Here is a 19778-nt window from a genome sequence, read left to right as displayed (position 1 = left end):
TCCTATTCATATACCCATCCAAATGCCTCTTAAATGTTGTAATTGTACCAGCCTCCACGACATCCTCAGGCAGCTCATTCCATACACGTACCACCCTCTGCGTGAAAAAATTGCCCCTTAGGTCTCTTTTATATCTTTTCCCTCTCACCTTAAACCTATGCCCTCTAGTTCTTGACTCCCCGATCCCAGGGAAAAGACTTTGTCAATTTATCCTATCCATGCCCCTCATAATTTTGTAAACCTCTATCAGGTCACCCCTCATCCTCCGACGCTCCAGGGAAAACAGCGCCAACCTGTTCAGCCTTTCCCTATCGCTCAAATCCTTCAACCCTGACAACATCCTTGTAAGTCTTTTCTGAACCCTTTCAAGTTTCAGAACATCTTTCCGATAGGAAGGAGACCAGAATTACACACAATATTCCAACAGTGGCCTAACCGATGTCCTGTACAGCCACAACATGACCTCCCAACCCCTGTACTCAATACTCTGACCAATAAAGGAAAGCATACCAAATGCCTTCTTCACTATCCTATCTACCTGTGACTCCACTTTCAAGGAGCTATGAACCTGCACTCCAAGGTCTCTTTGTTCAGCAATACTCCCTGGGATCTTACCATTAAGTGTATAAGTCCTGCTAAGATTTGCTTTCCAAAAATGCAGCACCTCAGATTTATCTGAATTAAACTCCTTCTCAGCCCATTGGCCCATCTGTTGTAATCTGAGGTAACCCTCTTCGCTGTCCACTACACCTCCAATTTTGCTGTCATCTGCATACTTACTAACTGTACCTCTTATGCTCACATCCAAATCATCTATGTAAATGACAAAAAGTAGAGGACCCAGCACTGATCCTTGTGGCACTCCACTGGTCACAGACCAGTTCTGTATCCAAATGGTTAATTCTTCCTGTATTCCATGAGATCTAACCTTGCTAATCAGTCTCCCATGGGGAACCTTGCCGAACACCATACTGAAGTCTATATAGATCACATCTATTGTTCTGCCCTAATCAATCTTCTTTGTTACTTCTTCAAAAATCTCAATCAAGTTTGTGAGACATGATTTCCCATGCACAAAGCCATGTTGACTAGCCCTAATCAGTCCTTGCCTTTCCAAATACATGTACATCCTGTCCCTCAGGATTCCCTCCAACAACTTGCCCACCACCGAGGTCAGGCTCACCGTTCTATAGTTCCCTGGCTTGTCTTTACTGCCCTTCTTAAACAGTGGCACCACGTTTGCCAACCTCCAGTCTTCCAGCACCTCACCTTTGACTATCGATGATACAAATATCTCAGCAAGAGGCCCAGCAATCACTTCTCTAGCTTCCCACTGAGTTCTCGGGTACACCTGATCAGGTCCTGGGGATTTATCCACCTTTAACTGTTTCAAGGCATCCAGCACTTCCTCCTCTGTAATCTGGTCATTTTGCAAGATGTCACGATCTATTTCCCTACAGTCTATATTTTCCATATCCTTTTCCATAGTAAATATTGATGCAAAATATTTGTTTAGTATCTCCCCCATTTTCTGTGGCTCCACACAAAGGCCGCCTTGCTGATCTTTGAGGGGCCCTATTCTCTCCGTAGTTACCCCTTCGCCCTTAATGTATTTGTAAAAACCCTTTAGATTCTCCTTAATTCTATTTGCCAATGCTATTTCATGTCCCCTTTTTGCCCTCCTGATTTCCGTCTTAGGTATACTCCTAATTCCTTTATACTCTTCTAAACATTCGCTCAATCTATCCTTTCTATACCTGACATATGCTTCCTTCTTTTTCTTAACCAAACCCTCAATTTCTTTCGTCAACCAGCATTCCCTATACCTACCAGCCTTCCCTTTCACCCTGACAGGAATATACTTTCTCTGGATTCTTGTTATCTCATTTCTGAAGGCTTCCCATTTTCCAGCTGTTCCTTTGCCTGCGAACATCTGCCTCCAATCAGCTTTTGAAAGTTCTTGCCTAATACCATCAAAATTGGCTTTTCTTCAATTTAGAACTTTAACTTTTAGATCTGGTCTATCCTTTTCGATCACGATTTTAAAACAAATAGAATTATGGTCGCTGGCCCCAAAGTGCTCCCCCACTGACACCTCAGTCACCTGCCCTGCCTTATTTCCCAAGAGTAGGTCAAGCTCTAGTCAGTACATTCACATACTGAATCAGAAATTTTTCTTGTACACACTTAACAAATTCCTCTCCATCTAAACCCTTAACACTATGGCAGTCCTAGTCGATGTTTCGAAAGTTAAAATCCCCGACCACAACTACCTTATTATTCTTACAGATAGCTGAGATCTCCTTACAAGTTTGTTTCTTAATTTCCCTCTGACTATTGGGGGGTCTATAATACAATCCCAATAAGGTGATCATCCCTTTCTATTTATAGATTGATCAAAACCTGGACATAAATGTAACACATGAATTCAACAAAGAATTCAGGAGAAATCTCTTTATCCAATAACCTTGTTTGTAAATGGAATTTGACCCTACTTTGAGTAATTGCAGTAAATAAAGCAATTATACATGTTTGCTCTAACACAGCCAGACAACTACCTGATGAAGAAGAATGCTTCGAAAGCTAGTGATTCCAAATAAACCTGTTGGACTATAACCTGGTGTTGTGTGATTTTTAACATAAGCAGACTAATAACTATCATATAAAAGCTAGTCATGAGATAGCAGGACAATTTCTGCTGAAACAGCAAAGGTAAGAAGAGATTTACTGGAAACTGTCTTGAAATTATGACTGCCTTTAATATTGCGAATAGGAAAAAGAAAGATTCTATTTGTTGAAACATAAGAGTACATCAATTTAAAATTATGATGAAAAAATTAAGGAGATGGGGTTGCAGAAAAATTTCAGGGCTGGAAGGATGAGTTGAGCACTGAAAGAGTGGAATTTCACCGTGCAGGTCAAACCTTCAACTTAAAAAAGAAACCTGTAAAGTTTAGCAAGTCCACATGCAGTAAAAGTGTTGTAAACAGATCCTTTTGTGCGATAGCAGGCAAGGGATTAGCTCGAGGTGTGGAGTACATGGTGTTATTTTATCCTGGGATTGACTCAGGGAACCTCCTACTCTGTTTTCTCCACCAGTCACTTGTGACTGTGTTCCTGTCTTGGTTTCAATGGCAAGTTGCAGGGATCACGTCTTCCATTAAACATGGAAATGAAATCTGTGCCAATGTTGCTCTGTGCTATTAACAAGTTGGAACTACCTGCCAATTTCTGTGGCTTCGACCCTCCAGTTCCCATTCACTCCCAAACTCACAGGCTTCTCTGTTAATATCTCCATTTCCATCAGGGAGTTGACGCAAAGACAGCAACATGCACAACTGAGTTGTAAAACAACAGCTATTGTAATACAGGCAAACTTACATCACAAATTTGTATTTGGCAAAGGTGTTTCTGTTTGGAAACAAAGAACTGGCTGTTATTTACATCATTAGAATATTACTTGCAAATGATTTAATCATACATTACAATAATGGTAAACGTGGCCTATTGATATTCAACTTCCAACATCTGATTTTAGCATGTCAGGTCCTGGTGGATTAAAAATGTGTTTGGAAATGGAGCAAGTACGCGCGTCTGAACACAGACTGAGACAGGTCAATGTGAAATAACCAAAACCAGACTGATTTCAGATTATCACTTTGTCTAAAAACTAAAAACAGCCGATTAAATCAGTGTCTATAAAATTCATGTCTCCTGTTTAATTCGTAGTTTGATGACATTAGAGATCAAAGGGCTGCCTGATCTGCTAACTCAGAAGTTAAAAACAATGACTGCAGATGCTGGAAACCAGATTCTGGATCAGTGGTGCTGGAAGAGCACAGCAATTCAGGCAGCATCCGAGGACAGGCAAAATCGAGACCGCAATTTCCCTTCCCACGTGGTTAAAGATGCCCTCCAACGCATCTCATCCACATCCCGCACCTCCGCCCTCAGACCCAACCCCTCCAACCGCAACAAGAACAGAACGCCCCTGGTGCTCACCTTCCACCCTCCCAACCTTCGCATAAACCAAATCATCCGCCGACATTTCCGCCACCTCCAAACAGACCCCACCACCAGGGATATATTTCCCTCCCCACCCCTCTCCGCCTTCCGCAAAGACCGTTCCTTCCGTGACTACCTGGTCAGGTCCACGCCCCCCTACGACCCACCCTCCCATCCTGGCACTTTCCCCTGCCACCGCAGGAACTGTAAAACCTGCGCCCACACCTCCTCCCTCACCTCTATCCAAGGCCCCAAAGGAGCTTTCCACATCCATCAAAGTTTTACCTGCACATCCACTAATATCATCTATTGTATCCGTTGCTCCCGATGCGGTCTCCTCTACATTGGGGAGACTGGGCGCCTCCTAGCAGAGCGCTTTAGGGAACATCTCCGAGACACCCGCACCAATCAACCAAATCGCCCAGTGGCTCAACATTTCAACTCCCCCTCCCACTCTGCCGAGGATATGGAGGTGCTGGGCCTCCTCCACCGCCGCTCCCTCACCACCAGACGCCTGGAGGAAGAACGCCTCATCTTCCGCCTCGGAACACTTCAACCCCAGGGCATCAATGTGGATTTCAACAGTTTCCTCATTTCCCCTTCCCCCACCTCATCCTAGCTTCTAACCTCCAGTAACTCGATCCCCTGACCTGTCCGGACTTGTCCGATCTGCCCAGCTCCTTTTCCACCTATCCACTCCACCCTCTCCTCCCTGACCTATCACCTTCATCTCCTTCCCCACTGACCTATTGTACTCTATGCCACTCTCTCCCCACCCCCACCCTCCTCTAGCTTATCTCTCCACGCTTCAGGCTCTCTGCCTTTATTCCTGATGAAGGGCTTTTGCCCGAAACGTCGATTTTGCCTGTCCTCGGATGCTGCCTGAATTGCTGTGCTCTGCTAACTCAGAAGGACAATGGAACAGATTCAGGAAAACATAAATGGACCGATATCAAAGAACTAGTTTGAAGTAAAAAAGGCAGAGAAGGAAAGAAATAACAGCAATGACGTTACAAGTTCCTCTCTCCCTGTCTGTCTCCAGCTCAGGAACCAGTGTCCAATGAAAAAGCAACTTGGAAAAACAGCCATTCATTGAGATCTCAAGGACGTCTGCAAACTCTGTCACTGTTGAGGAAACAAGACAACAGCAAAACAATTGTGGTGTCAAGTTTCACTCTCATAATTCAAGAACTTTAAAATGCTATTTATTTTACCTTCCTGTCTGTAATAGACACCGTAACCCTTTTAAACATATTATCTGTGTTTTTGTGTGCGTATCACATAATGTTTTTACTATTTTGATTGGAGGGATTGTGAGTAATAGATTTCATTTTCCTTTCACCAAGAAACCTTGCATTTTTGGCTAGTTCATTTTAAACTGATTAGAACATAGAACAGTACAGCAGAGGAACAGGCTCTTTAGTCCACCATTGCTGTGCTGACCATGATGCCATTCTAAACTAATCCCATCTGCCAGGACATGGCCTATATCCCTTTATACCCCGTTTGTTCATGGGTTTGTCTAAATGGCTCCTAAACATTGCTATCATATTTGCTTCTACCATCTCTCCTGATAGTGCGTTCCAAGCATCTACCACCTTCTGTGCAAAATTTTCGCCACACATATCTCCTTTAAACTTTCACCTTTTTACCTTAAAGTTATGCCCCCTAGGATTTGACATTGCCACCCGGGGTAAAATACTCAAACTATCTACTCGATCCATGCCCATCATAATTTTTGTATACTATCAGTTCATCCATGAGCCCCAATGCTCCAGCAAAAACAATGCAAGCTTGTCTAATCTCTCCTTCTAGCTAAGTCATTCTAATCAAAGCAACACCCTGGTAACCTACTTTTGCATTATCTACAAAGTTTCCACATCTTTCCTTTAGGGTAATGACAAAAAATGCATGTAATACTCTAAATGTGGTTTACCTAAAGTCTTATGCAGCTGTGACATGTTGTGCCAACTTTCACATTCATTACCCTAACTGGTGAAGGCAGGCATGCCATATGCCTTCTTTGCCACCTTATCTACTTGTGTTGCCACTTTCAGGATGCTATGGACATTGCACGCCAAGATTCCTCAATATATCAAATGCTCCTCATGGTCCTGCATCATCCCAACTTGTTCAGATTAAACTCCATCTGCCATTTCTCTGTCCAACTTTCCAACTGATTTATATCCTGCTGGATCCTTTGATAACCTTCCTCAATATCCAGAACTTGACCAAACTTTGTGCCAACTGCAAACTTACTAATCAGGCCACCTACATCTACATCAAAATCATTTATATGTTCCAGGCAACAAAGGTCTCAGCACAGGATCCTTGGGTACACCTTGGTCACAGATCTCTGGTCAGAAAAACACCCTTGCACAACTACCCTCCATCTTCTATGAGCAAATAAATTTTGTATCCAACTTACTGTGGATCCCATGTGACTTAATCTTCAGGGCCGGCCTACCATGAAGGACCTTGTTAAATGCAATTGTCAAATGTCAAATGTCTTAGTAATTGCATTTTAATTTAAGCATGATAGCTCAAAAAGAAATAAGATAACTTGTTATGATCAAATAAAAGTGGGTTAATAGAAGGGAACTGATCATGTCTCCTCATCTGATCATAATAATACGTTATGCAGTTTTTCTCTTTGTTAAGCTGTAGAAAACAAAAAGCATACCAAACCTTCTCATGAAGTTATGTTATGATAATGGTCGCGAATAAACTGCATAGTACTGTTGTAATTACAGTTGACAATTACAGATATTATTTTAGCACTGGGATTCTATTGTTCTTTGTTCATGGATTGTGTGTGTTGCTAACATGTATAAAACATTCTGAACCAGGCTTGACAAGGAGGAACCTTCTCACGTTGTTGTGGTCTATGTGGTAGGTAAGCCCTCAGTGTTATTAGGGAGAGAGATCCAGGGTTTTGATTTTACAACAGTGAGATTTTGCAACAGTTTCAACACAAAATCATAAGTCGCTCAGAGGGGAATATGCAAAAGATGGTGTTCTCATAAACCTGCTGTGCTTTTTAATCTTGGTAGCAGAAGTTTCAAGCCTGCATCACTCCGAAAGCTAGTATGCTTCCAATTAAACCTGTTGAACTATAACCTGGTGTTGTGTGATTTTTAACTTTGTCCACCCCAGTCCAACACCGCCATCTCCAAATCATTGTAAACGGTGCACATTGTTGGCATAGTGCATACACTGTGAAGACACTTGCTGAAGAATTTTATAGTAATGGGGAAGGTAGTTAATGCAGCAAATTTGGTAAATTACAGTGAGAAATCTTGTTAGGCCATGTCGCATAACTCCCTCCAGAAAACTCAAAACAACTTAACCTCAGTCAAAAAATGTAAGGTTCAGCTCATAATCTGTAATGACAGACCCTGACCAGTGAAAAGTTTCCCCTCAATCTCAATTTGATGAAGGCTTTTTGATGATACACAGGGTCAAGAGTTGAAAGCAATCTTTCTCACTTGAGCTCATGTTTTCAGCATTTTGACCAGGGCTGCAATAAAATCAAGAACTGAGTTGTCTCGAAAGAGTCCAGATGAACGTGAGTTAGTCAGATAGGAAAAGCCAGTAAAATCTTGTCTGCTCATTTCCAAATATTAATGGTGTTTCTCCTCTAGGCTGCAATGTAACTGTTGCAATGTTACATGTTGTTGGATGTATGCTGTAGATGTATTAAATAGCTTGCCTCGGACTGTCGCTAATTTTGGAGTACAAGTCTTCAGTATTGTTGCCAGAAACTTGTCGGGGCTCAGAGCCTTTGTTGTATCTTGTGTTTTCAGGCATTTTGTATGTCGTGAAATGAATTCAGTTGTCTAAAGGTTAGCTGTGAAACTTAGGGTAAGACTGATTGAATTGTGCTGTCAGTTCTTCTGGTTGAATTTGATAACAAATGCTTCAGCTTTGGCATTTACACTGATGTTCTGTGCTCCCCCAAATTGATAATGGACATGTTGGTGCGAGTGGCTCATCAGCAAGGAGTTTCTTTACCAGAAACTTGTTCTGTTTGCTTGTCTCTGCCATGGAAATTTGAGTTTTGGCAAAACCCTTGCAACATTGAATTAATTGTGCAATGTTTCTGACATTTTTTAAAAAAGTAAATATTTTCACAGCTGAGTCATCACTTAACCATCAATGATAATGGGCATTAATGACTAATCATTACTGATGAATATCTTAATTCACTGTAAAGATTAGCTTTAGAAACTGTAGAAGTTGGCTTTGGATAAAGGTCACGGCATTTTCTTGTAATTTCATGTACTGTACAACAAGGGCATTTAAGACATAACTAACATATAAAATCATATTTCTAGTATGGAATTTTCCCACTTTCTTTTTAAGTATATTTGTCAAGTGAAATTTGTGGCACCCAAACACCATGACGTGGAGCAACTTTTCCCATGCAGTCTTCAGTTCTTCACCTCACTTTTTACCCAACTGGGGTCTTGGGTGACTTTCTTGGGGACTGGCGTGGCCTGAGAGGTGGATGGAGAGCCACCTGCACCATAGCTAAAGCCCAGCTACACACCAATTCAGGACAACTGCAAGTCACAATCTGGTCCTTGTATTCTATCACATGAGGAGGATATTGTCTAGAGGAAGGGACATTACACTCCCACTTCACTGTGAGAGATCTCAAGCTGTTGATTGATGGCAGAGACAAAGGCAGTCCTTTTTCCTGCACACAACCACAGAAAGCCACACCATGAGATCAAGCCAAGCTGAACTCAAACTGAAGCTCAGGTCAGTGTTCTGTCCCAGGAGAAGCAGGATGCACAAAAGCACAGGAAGAATTTCAATGATATCTTGCTCACTGTAAGGGTGAGTGCCACAAATCTTCTCTCTGCTACCACGCTCTCACAACACCATCATACATGCGTCTCCACAAGAATCATGGACATCAACTCTTATTATTCCATGCAGCATTTTCACTTGATGGCTCTCACTGTACCGTCCTCTCAAAAGTCCAACCTTTTCTGGAGTCTCACTTCCTATACAGTCTTTGCGGAAACCATACCATCTTGCTGCTCACACATCATCCATCTCCTTCCATTATACTCACTGCCTCCCATTGTCTTATTGCAGGAATGATTGATCCATTTCCCTGGACTAATGTCTCCACTTGACTGGCCTACCTGTAATCCCCATATTGATTATCCTGTGGAAATGACGGTAGAAATCTGGACTCTGGTAGGACTAAGTGCCCGATTGACCATGTTAACTCCTCACTGACTGTAGTTGCTTTGACCCCACTAAGGACCAGTTCCCTTTGGCTATCTGCTTGAAGTACATGTAATGTGTTTGCTATGCAAGGTGTGAGCACAAGCTCAGTTACATATCTAACCCCTTGTTTGTTCAGTGCTCCCCAGTGTGATACATTTCTTGCCACTCCCTCCGCAATGGAAAGCAATGCAAGCTATAGAGGCTGGCAGCCTGTAACAGAGTACCAAAGACCTTATACACTAAGGAAACAGTGAGAGCCTTGTAGAGGTTGGAAGCCTGTCCATTAATCAGCTTGTGTGCACTAAAAAGCAGTGTGGACTACATAGTAGTTAGCAGCTTCCAAATAAGTGCTAAGTGTGTGAGCATGATGGAAACAAGCTAAAAGCCATACATGCCACATATATCCATGTGTAGATGCATGAGATATGTATGTGTCTCTGAGTGCAAACTGACCTGGCTGAAACATGTAAGGCATAGGTATGCCTGAGCTGCCAGGTAAGTGTTGAAGGGTTGGTCCAAGAGCAGGAATGATGATATGGTGAGACTGGTAGCTTGCCAATGCTGGCGAGTGTAGCTGAAGGCTGAAGGAATCTGGTGCGTGAAGTAGGTAAGGGCATTGTTTTGAAGACACGGTTAGATAATGGCCAGGAGCTGCAGCTACCAGATACCCATTCTGATTTACATATCAGGAATTTGCACCCTCTAGATTCTTGGGAAGAGAGGCTAAATTGTAAGTGATGTATACATAATGCGAAAGGGGACTTTAATGAGATACAAATGGAAAGAATGGAAATGTTGTCAATAGCTGGATTCTGAATTCATCAATTCACATTTTTTGGAGAAAAATTGCAAGACTTTGCTCAATGCCAAGATTTGGGTTACACAACAAAAAACAATAGAGTCTGCATCTAATTGTGTTAGGCTCAAGTCATCACAAGTATTTCCAGGCTTCCAATAGCCAACATCATTCCCAGTTCCTCCCTGCATCCTTAAAATATCAAGGATAATATCCCCTTGAGTCCTCAAGCTAGGCAGCAGACTGTGGTCCCTTCAATTCTACTTGCAGTTACCTCTCCTCACTTTTGATTCAGCATGCTCCCTCTTGTACTAAATTATCTTTCCTGAGTGTGTTGTGTTTGCCACTGGAAGCTAAGATGCAACTGGTCACTGTGATGAGCCTGGAACCTGGAATCATTCAGCTTTTGCTCTTTTCTACCTTGTACATGAGAAGAAAACATGTTTCAGAATCCTGGTAATGATGCATGTCAGAGTGTGACTAAGTGCTTCACAGGCAATTGAATATTTTTTCCAAGTCTAATCATGAAAAATAGTGGGCAATGTATCTTACATCTAGCTTAGGTATGTAGGAAATCTGCTTCATATAGTGCTAGGTAATTTTTGATGTCCACTTAAGGGAAGGTCTAATGTCCCATCAGATTTTAGGACAAGTGTGTTCCTGTACGTGACACACCTTATATCAGTTTGGTTTTAGTAGTTTTCCCAGGTAAGCATTCCAAATGGAAGAAACCACAACTTACTCTTGAAGACATCACAATATTCCAATGCAGACTGAACTACAGAAATTTCAGAGAACAATTACTCACACTTTCTTCCAGAGCAGTAACATATTTATAGTTTTAAATGAAAAGGTTAATATGTTTATAAATTGTGCATTGAAAATTAGCTTGTAATTCCACAAGGAAAGTAATGGTGATAGGACAACGCAAAATGTTTCCTCAAGGTTATAAATGTTTCAGGTGAAAGTAACATTTTATATCACCTTTGTGCTTTTAGTTGCCTAAAATCATGACAATAAGATATGGATTATTAATCTTTAAAAAATCTCAACGAATGTAAAATTCTTGAATTTTCATTTGAGAAAAAAAAGTTGCAAATGAAATGGACCGCTTGAAAATGACCACCAAAGTCACCTGACCTGAAAGAAGCCACATTTATAGGTATTTACAAAGGAATTTCTAAATAGATCAGCTGACCCTCAAACCTCAAACTCAGAACCATAAACTCATTCTATTTTCTGAATTTATATCCTTAATCCATAAGAGGGTTTTGCATTTTTGCTTATTTTTCTCAAAACCCAGATTATCTCTGCAGAGCTGTTTTGTCTTCTTTTTCTGTGTAATAATAGGTGTGTTTGAGATTGAGGAATATAGCTCATTTCATATCCAGTTCTTCCACTTGTTTAAAAAAGTATGTTGGTTTACAATAAATAAGTTAGCTTTGAGTTTATTGAAGAAATGTGGTTTAAATCTCTTTTGTTGTAGATAATGGTAATAAAGAGAAAACCATTGATCACCTCGATGATTAAATATTAATAATTTTGGTATAGCATGTGGGATAATGGGACTTAGTTACCAGCGCACTCCTGGCATCAGAATTATAACACATTTTGGTGGCTCAGGATGGAGTTTTGGATATGGATAACTTGAGATTGGGCTTGGAGTAATAGTAATTAGTGAAGAATTGAATGACAGATACCGGGTATCTTAAATTATAAATATTAGGTAGCACTGGAAGCAGCTTAACAATACATAAAGATGGTGGAAGCATCCCTCACTGGGTCACTATATTTAACTAATGCCAGAATTGGCAAAAGAACTTAAGATAAAATTTCCACCAAATGTTATGAAAGCAGCAATATCTGAAGCATTGGCACAGAATATGAGACTGGTAGAAGTACAAGTGACACCATGTACACAAAATAGTTAGTCATAACAGTTCACTGTGATTGAGCAACAGTTAAAACAGATTGAACATGAAAATAAATGAATCAGTTGGAAATAGAATTCCAAAGGGCAGAGAAATGAAAAAGGAAAGTATATTGAAATTGGAAGTTAAAATGTTTGAACTTAAGCTTAAAGAAAACCAATGAAAACTTCAGAGCATTGTTTGAGAGAACACTGTGAAAGATAAAGTCTTAATAAATGGAAAAAGTAGAGAATATATGCCCATTCCTTTGTAGAGAGAGCTTTAAACTGGGAATTAATGTCTGGAATAGGAGTTATGCAGAAATTACATATGGGTGCAGTTGAGTCACACTAAGATAATGATTTGGCAGTAGCCTCACTCCCAATTGCAGAGACTCTGAGAAAGGTTAGAAGCACATAACAGTTCCAGCAATAAGTTCCAGATATTTTTATATTTTCGTGGTGACTCAAACAATGGCTGATCAAAGTCCTTCATCAAGGTCCAAGTGATACCACAAACAGATGTTAGAGTAGCTGAAACTGTTTTTTAAAGGATGCATATAATTCAAAATATGTGTTACTTAGTCTTTTTCTTAAATTAAGGCTCAACAAGCAGATTTAGAACTTAGCAGGTTAGCTCCATCAACACACCGAAGCTGAAGCTGAAGCTGAAGGATTTCCAGACTGTGACTGTGTTGAGAATGGACTGAGAGGATACATCATCATTGTCATGCAATTGAGAGTAGATGGCTGTTCATCAGACAGTAGTACCACTCAGATATTGTTAGGATACTTTGGAGTTAGGACAGGAAGTTTCTATGGCAGGACATGTAGGAAAACTAAAGCATTGTTGAACCAGAATTTTGACTGAGTAATCACATAGCGCAGTTTGTAAAATATGCCACAAATAGTAGGTCATGGATAAACCTCAGCGTGTAATAAAACCAGCACCTATAACAACAATGCTGGTTGTTGAACAACCATTCAGTAGATTGGTTGGTAACTGGCTATCAATCACAATGCAGACAATTCATTTTACAAAAAGTTTCCTATGGCCAATGTCAGAGATCATCCATTGTCTTTTGATTTGGATAAGGGATGTATGCATTTTCCTCTTTGCATATGTTTTCAGATTTATTCTTTGTTCCTACAATACCTATACTCAAGGAGTCTCCTCCCTGGTGGCATTTGGAGGTGTCATTGTGAGTTGTGCATTCCATAAGACGAATTCTAATGTCAAGGTAATTACCTAATATCAAGGTGGATAGCTTTATTGAAGTATGAGGTTCAGCTGAGTTGTTTAGAAATTCCTTTGCCAATCCCTATAAATGTGGCTTCTTTCAGGTCAGGTGACTTTGGTGGCCATTTCCTTCAATTGCTTAGTTGCAAGATTAAATTGCTGATGGTTACAGGAGGATGGGAGATCTTTAGGTCAGATTTCAGATTCTGTTGGGAAACAGGAGTCCCAGTATTTTGAAACATTTTATCATATTTTCAAGTTGCTTCATTGTGAGAGAGAGCTATGGGTTCTTCTTTAAAGTAAGTCTGTTACTTACAAGAGAAAATTGCTTTCTGTGGCTACCACCTTCAGCAATTTACTTCTCAGCTCTGTGTAAACATAAGGCAATTTGGGGTGACACAGGTGGCTCAGTGGTTAGCATTGCTGCCTCACAGTGCCAGGGAGCTGCATTTGATTCCAGCCTTGGACGACTATGTGGAGTTTGCACATTCTCCCCCTGTCTGTGTGGGTTTCCTCTCGGTGCTTCAGTTGCCCCCCACAGACCAAAGATGTGGAATTGGCCATGTTAAATTGCCCATAGTGTCCAGGGATGTGCAGGCCAGATGGATTAGCCATGGAAAATGCAAGGATGGGGTGAGTCTGTGTGGAATGCTGTTTGGAGAGTTGGTTTGGACTTGATGAGCCAGATGGCTTGCTTCCACACTGTAGGGATTCTATGATTCTAATTTGCCCTCTGAGGCTGTTGCTTAGCAATGGTGGGGGGGGGGGGGGGGGGGGCAGCAGGTGGGATTAGACAACCATGGCTGATGAAGGAAGTCAGGAAATGTATCACAGAAAAAGAGAAAGTCTATAAAGTGGCCAAGAGCACTGGGAAATCAGAGGTTGGGGAGAGTACAAAAACAGAGGATAACAACGAGAGAAATAAGGAAGGAGAGGATCAAGTATGAAGGTAAGCTAGCCAATAATATTAGAAATTATAGTAAAAGTTTCTTCCAATGCATAAGAAACAAACAAAAGGCAAAAGTGAGATTGGGCCGCTCCAAATTGATACAGGAAGGCTAGTGATGGGAGATAATGAAATAACTGAAGAACTTAATAAATACTTTGTTTCAGTCTTCACAGGGAAAGACATGAGTAATGTCCCAACAATTAAGGAGAGTCAAGAGGCAGAGTTGAGTATGGTGGCTATTACAAAGAAGAAAGTACTTGATAAGCTAAAAAGGTCTAAAAAATTGATAAATCTCCTGGCCCCGATGGGCTACATCCTAGAGCTCTAAGGAAGGTGGATGAAGAAATAGTGGAAGCATTGGTTATAATATTTCAAAAATCACTGGAGTCAGGGAAATGATTGGAAAATCGCTGTTGTAACCCCCTTGTTCAAAAACGAATCAAGACAAAAGATGGAAAATTATAGGCCGATTAGCCTCACCTCGGTTGGAGGTAAAATTCTAGAATCCATTGTTAAGAATGAGATTTCTAAATTTTTGGAAGCGCAGGATTGGATTAGAACAAGTCAGCATGGATTTATTAAGGGGAGGTTGTGCCTGACAAACCTGCTAGAATTCTTTGAAACCCGGTGGATGTTATCTACTTAGATTTCTAAAAGGCCTTTGATGACGTGCCTCACGGGAGGCTGCTGAGTAAGGTGAGAGCCCATGTTGTTTGAGGTGAGCTACTGGCATGGATTGAGGATTGGCTGTCTGACAGAAGGCAGAGAGTTGGGATAAAAGATCCTTTTTCAGAATGGTAGCTAGTGATGAGTGGTGTCCCGCAGGGTTCAATGTTGGGCCTGCAGAGTTCACTTTATATATAAATGATCTGGATGAAGAGACTCGGGGCATTCTGGTGAAGTTCGCCAATGATACGAAATTAGGTGGACAGGCAGGTTGTTCTGAGGAAGTGGGGAGGCTAAAGAAAGATTTAGACAGTTTAGGAGAATGGTCCAAGAAATGGCTGATGCAATTCAATGTGAGCAAATGTGAGGTCTTGCACTTTGGAAAAAAGAACACAGGCATGGACTATTTCATAAACGGTGAGAAAATTCATAATGCCAAAGTACAAAGGGATCTGGGAGTGCTAGTCCAGGATTCTCTAAAGGTTGACTTGCAGGTTGAGTCTGTGGTTAAGAAAGCAAATGTAATGTTGTCATTTATTTCAAGAGGGTTGAAATGTAAAAGCAGTGAGGTGCTACTGAGACTTTATAAAGCTCTGGTTAGGCCCCATTTAGAATACTATGTCCAGTTTTGGGCCCCACACCTCAGGAGGGACATACTGGCACTGGAGCGTGTCCAGCGGAGATTCACACGGATGATCTCTGGAATGGTGGGCCTAACATACAATGAACGGCTGAGGATCCTGGGATTGTATTTGTTAGAGTTCAGAAGGTTGAGGGAAGACCTAATAGAAACTTACAAGATAATGCATGGCTTAGAAAGGGTGGACGCTGGGAAATTGTTTCTGTCAGGTGACGGTACTAGGTCTCTTGGGCACAGCCTTAGAATTAGAAGGGGTCAATTTAGAATGGAAATGAGGAGATACTTTTTCAGCCAGAGAGTGGTGGGCCTGTGGAATTCATTGCCACAGAGCACAGTGGAGGTCAGGATGTTAAATGTCTTCAAGGCAGAGATTGATAAATTCTTAATCTCGCAAGCAATTAAGGGCTATGGGGAGAGTGCAGGTAAGTGGCGTTGAAATGTCCATTAGCCATGAATGAATGAATGGTGGAGTGCACTCGATGGGCTGAATGGTCTTACATCCACTCCTATTTCTTATGGTCTTGTGCTTTTCCAGTCATCAGCAGATAATCTCAGGTCCTCTTTGACCCCTTGACTTTTGTTTCCAAGGAATCACACAATGAAGCTTCTTCATTCCAAAAATGTCCAAACAGTTCCATCGATCAGTTTCTCATTGCCAATGGATAGAAATGTACAGCTAACAGTATATCACAGAATTCAGTTCAGGCTATACCATTTAAGTACATTCATTACATCATTTGAGTTAGTTTCAATAAACTTACTCCTTAATTCTGATTAACTCAAGGAGATATGTCTGGAACATTTTTCATACTTTTATTGCATGTTCAAGTATCTCTTGAACTGGGGAATAACACTATTCTTGGAAATGTCACAGCTCTGTAATACTCACCGTAGATGTGAGAAGAGAGAAACCTACTTACTTTGTCAGGCTTTGTTGTAACACTAGACAGTAATTACAAGTCAGTTCTTCAGAAATACTTTCATGCATTAATATAAAATAATTTGCAAACTTGCTGTGTCCAGTTGTTGCCAAAATAATCTCATATGAAAGAACACATTTTAAAAGCAATCAATTTTCCAGAAAGCAAAAGTTCGAGATATACATGAGAGTCAGAAAATTGGTTTAAGTTGTGATCATTTAACAAATAGACTTTGTCTGGCCTATCAAAAGCTTGCTTGGCTGAGGTTGCAATGAAAGCCTTGTCTTCTCAGTCTTGCCTCTTGCCGAACCCTAACCTTCACTCAAAGCCTAACCTCAACCCTTCTAACTCTAATCCTCACCCCAATCCTCCTAATTTAAAGCCTAATCCAAATCCTCCTAACTCTAATGCTAACCCCAATCCTCCTAACTCAAAGCCTACCACCAATCTTACTAATGCAAACCCTACTCCCAATCCTTTGAACTCTAATCCTAACCTCAAGACTAGTGCTAATCCTAACCCTATCATGGTAACCCTCATTGTTAGCAATATCCTACCTCTAATGAGAAAACAGCCTATATTGTCATCTGTGACTATGGAGACCTTAATTTTCACTTTGCTGACATTATAAATGTTGCTCAATTTCTATATTCCGTGAACTCTAACTTGATTCTACATTATTGTCATAAGAAGGCACTCTCATAAGAATATCTAATGTGTGTCATATTCATCAAAAAGGGTAAAATCCTTTTTCTCAATTTTGAGAATTTTTTTTTTAAAAAGGCAATAAAGCATAGTGGTTCTCCAGCCCTCTCCTGTTAGATTTTCTCACCCTATTGCACACTCTCAATGCCCCATCGAGGTCTGTCCATGCCTCCTCATGCCTTCCATTTGTGCCATGTTTCTCCTCCTACCTTCTATAACACCTCATACACCTCCACAAACCCCTCAAACTCTCATTCACTCCATCCACACTGCATAATCTATCAAGCCTCTGTGTGTATTTGCCCCTCTACCACCGTCTCATGGTTCTACATAACTCCTCTTCTCACCCATGCCTCCTATGCACCTGCCTTTCTCCTTGCACTTACAATGCTAACTCAACCTATAACGCCATTAAGACCCAGAGTAAGACGAAATAAAATAAAATTTTAAGTTTCTATTTCAAACTATATTTACAAAGCACTCATAAAGAAGACACACATTTCATTACATTCCTCTAAATGCATTTTCACTTATTAAAACAAACATTTCATTCAGGTCTGTACTGTCATTAGAAATTAAACATTGGAATTCATTATAATATTAAATGAGTCTGTAGCCACTTGGAGCTGACAATCAGACTGAAATGTGGTAGGGATCCCACTGTGATAATGGAAGATTATGAAGTTAGTCCAGCAGCACTAACTCAGTCAGGCTAACACTCAGGATTTTATCAACAGAATATCATTCGTTATTTTACTCTCACACCGCACACAGTTTTTTTCAAAAATATTTAACAGGTAGGAATCTTAAATGCTTTAATAAATTAATAGTTAGGTTTGAACATATGTTCATGAAGAATAAGATCAGGAGTAGGCTATTTACTCCCTTGAGCCTGATCTGCAATTCAATTTGATTGTGGTTCCAAGTGCACATTCCCACCAACACCTGATAATCTTTGACTTACTTGTTAGTCAAGAATCTATCTATTTCTGTTTTAAAAATATTTCATAATACTTTCTCCACCACTCTGGCAAACAGAATTCCGAAGACAGACAAGCCTCTTTGAGAAAAAATATTCTCCTAGTTTCTACCTCAAATGGGAGATTCCTTGTTGTTACATTATGTTAGTTTCAGTGTAAGAAAGCCACCCTGTTGGATTTGATTTGATGTTCAACTTTTCAACTGTCCAACTGATAGATTACAGTACTTGGTAGCTATTGCGCATTTTGAGGTTTCTCGTAGTCTGAGAAGACTGATGATGAAGAAATTGTTTATTTTTTTCATAACATAGTATTGCAAAGACAGTTAATTCAATATACAGTTTAATGTCAATTTTTTCTGCGTGCCCCTTCCCCTTATATATTCAGTCTAAGTGAACAGAACTTTGCCTCTGGACATAAATATTTCTTTTCTAAGTTGCAGACACTTGATGTGCATGTTTACTTTTTCTATTTTTAAAAACTAAGGTTTAATACAATTATTCAAAGTTTTGAGAAGTTTGAATAAGGTAACTCAGAAAAAAGGTTTCCATTGGTCAATTAATCAACTGACAAAGTGACGTAATGAGACTTTTCTTTCTCTCATTTGATGCAAAGGGTTGTTAGAGTATCAACTGTCTTCTGAGAAAAACAAAACATACAGCCTTCTTTTAAAAGAAAACTTGTAAATATTTTAGGAAATAATAGAATTCAAAAAGGAATGGGGAGAGGGCAGAAGAAAGGAACAAGGTGGATAACTCAATCAGTTATTCTATGATCAGTTAGATGATCTCTTTTTGTGAAATAAAGTTCTGTGATTCTCTGAAGCGTATAGTATGGGAACAATGAATTGTAAATCACTTCTTCTTTATTCCTTTCAAACTAGTAAGTTTGCAATGGAAAATAGACACAATTTCAAATCTGGCCCATTTTTTTCCAACTATTTGGCAGTTCTAGAATTCCATCTGATGCTACAGAAATGGGCCTTTAGGATATTTTAACTAACAAACCATTGTTAAGATCATCTACTTCCAACTCTGTTAGATCATCCAAATCCATTACAATCTCAGTTTATCTGCTGCTGAAATTCTCACCCATGACTTTATTACTTCAAGACTTGGTTCTTCCAAAGTTGTCCTGGTCAGTCTCAAACATTTGACCCTTCATAAATATCAGATGTTCTAAATACCTGCGACCCATGTCCTAATTTGCAACAAGTCCCATTGATGCGCAATGACTGCCAGTTAAGCAAAATGTCAACTTTAACATTCACAATATGGTTTTATAAATCCCTCCATGGCCTGGCAACATGCTATCTTTCATCTTCTCCTGCCCACAGCTCTCCACTATATCTGCGACCCTTCACTTCTTGAGAATCTCCAATTGTAATCACTAAATTATAGGTGACTATGCATTTAGCTTCCAAGACCTAAAGATCTTGAATTGTCTCCCTAAACTTTTCTCCCTCCTTAGCCTGATCTTCTCCTTTAGGATATCACCTTTTTTTTGTTTTGACCAATCTTTTGATCATCTGTCCAATTACCTTTGACATATCTTGGTACATTTGTTTGATAATGCTTCTGTAAAGCACTTCATGACAATGCACTTTATCAAAGGTGCTATATAAATACTATATAAATGCTGTTAACTCTGGACTCTATTCCAACTGAAAAGGGTATTATAATATCATGACCCCTGGAGGCCATCTGCTAATGTGAACCAGA

The 19778-nt window shown here is 40.2% G+C and overlaps 1 long non-coding RNA gene across 1 annotated transcript in view; it reads left to right on the top strand.

Annotated features, from left to right (window-relative positions):
• LOC122562093 (uncharacterized) overlaps positions 1 to 7118 on the top strand; it is a 59677-nt gene extending 52559 nt beyond the window's left edge. The window contains exon 4 of the long non-coding RNA XR_015761456.1: positions 5048 to 7118. This is a non-coding gene — a long non-coding RNA (uncharacterized LOC122562093). The remainder of the gene's footprint in view (positions 1 to 5047) is intronic.
• The last annotated feature ends 12660 nt before the right edge of the window (positions 7119 to 19778 follow it).

Source organism: Chiloscyllium plagiosum, unplaced genomic scaffold (assembly GCF_037043375.1).
Source record: "Chiloscyllium plagiosum isolate Xiang-an unplaced genomic scaffold, Cpla_swu_hap1 HiC_scaffold_25, whole genome shotgun sequence".
Classification (NCBI taxonomy): domain Eukaryota; kingdom Metazoa; phylum Chordata; class Chondrichthyes; order Orectolobiformes; family Hemiscylliidae; genus Chiloscyllium; species Chiloscyllium plagiosum.
Note: the sequence above shows the minus strand (reverse complement) of the source record. Positions and strands in the feature narration are given on the sequence as shown.